The following is a 1276-nucleotide window of genomic DNA, read 5'->3' on the forward strand; positions in this document are numbered from 1 at the left end:
GGCGGATCACCTGAGCTCAGGAGTTCGAGACCAGCCTCAACATGAAGAAACCCCGTCTCTACTAAAAATACAAAATTAGCCGGGCGTGGTGGTGCATGCCTATAATCCCAGCTACTCGGGAGGCTGAGGCAGGAGAATTGCTTGAACCTGGGAGGGGGAGGTTGCGATGAGCCAAGACCACACCACTGCGCTCCAGTCTGGGCAACAAGAGCGAAACTCCATCTCAAAACAACAACAACAAAAACCACAAAGGAAGTCTCAATGGAGACATGGAGGGAAGGGTTGCAAGGGAATGACAGGGAAGAGATGAATGAGAAACTCTTCCTATCTATGAAGACCCACCAAAGTTTTTGGTTAAAGTAACCTGGTGACTGCCCACAATACAAGCACAAAAAAGGTCAGGGACGCTTTCATCAATCATCTTCGAAGGTAAGTTTCTCAACCATTGTTGCAAGGAACATATCCAGGTAGGAATCCAGGCTGCAACTAAACTACTCAAGCCAAGATGATCATCCAGGTTAAACTATTTTATGCAAAATATCCTACACTCAAAAATTGCTGTGCCAGGCCCATGAGGTCCTCAAATTAAGACCCCAAACATCTGGAAGACTCCGAAAGGACCCCAAGCCACCGGCTGTGATAAAGGAAAAAAGAAAATTACTAATACTCAAAAATATTTTACCTTCTCGCAGGGGGGAGGAGGAGGAAGGGGGGAGGTGGTGAGGGGCAGGGAGGTAAAAATCATCTCCCTTCCTAACCGCAGAACTCAACCTCCTAAAAATGCATTGTCTCCGCTGGAAAAAAGGTGCCTGATCATAGACCTAATGCAGCTTTCAAAACAAGGAACACCTTACAATTCTGCGGTCTCCGGCGTTGGAAGCGTCCACCAGCCGGCGAGAAGTGTCTCAACACACCTTCCAGACCTCATATTAGTCCGGGTCCCAGGCTTAGCCATCCCGCGAGTGGCCGCCAGCATCACCGTTCCCCAGCACCATCCAGGCCTTGCTGGCGTCCAACGTCCGCAGACCGTTTTGCCCGTCCGGATGACCTCCCGCACTGCCCTGAGGAACCTCGGGCACACCCGAGCATCAGCGATCCTGCCCCGGGCTCTGAGGCGCTGCGCTTCGGGAAAGGCCCCGGGAGAAGGGGGCAGGGGAGGGGGACCGCGCCACAGCGTCCAGGCAGGACCGCCGCCGAGCAACACTCACCGACCACTGACTGTTCAGAATGGGAAAAAGCTGGGGACGCCGCGGGGACGACGGGCGGCGGGGCACAG

At 53.4% G+C, this 1276-nt stretch overlaps 1 protein-coding gene across 1 annotated transcript in view; it reads right to left on the reverse strand.

Annotated features, from left to right (window-relative positions):
• The window catches only part of SLC25A33 (solute carrier family 25 (pyrimidine nucleotide carrier), member 33), a 43992-nt gene extending 42718 nt beyond the window's left edge, over window positions 1–1274 (reverse strand). The window contains exon 1 of the mRNA XM_011994193.1: window positions 1209–1274. The gene's annotated coding sequence lies outside the window, so the exon portion shown is untranslated. The remainder of the gene's footprint in view (window positions 1–1208) is intronic.
• Between the last annotated feature and the right edge of the window lie 2 nt (window positions 1275–1276).

This window comes from Mandrillus leucophaeus, unplaced genomic scaffold, assembly GCF_000951045.1.
Source record: "Mandrillus leucophaeus isolate KB7577 unplaced genomic scaffold, Mleu.le_1.0 Scaffold446, whole genome shotgun sequence".
Classification (NCBI taxonomy): domain Eukaryota; kingdom Metazoa; phylum Chordata; class Mammalia; order Primates; family Cercopithecidae; genus Mandrillus; species Mandrillus leucophaeus.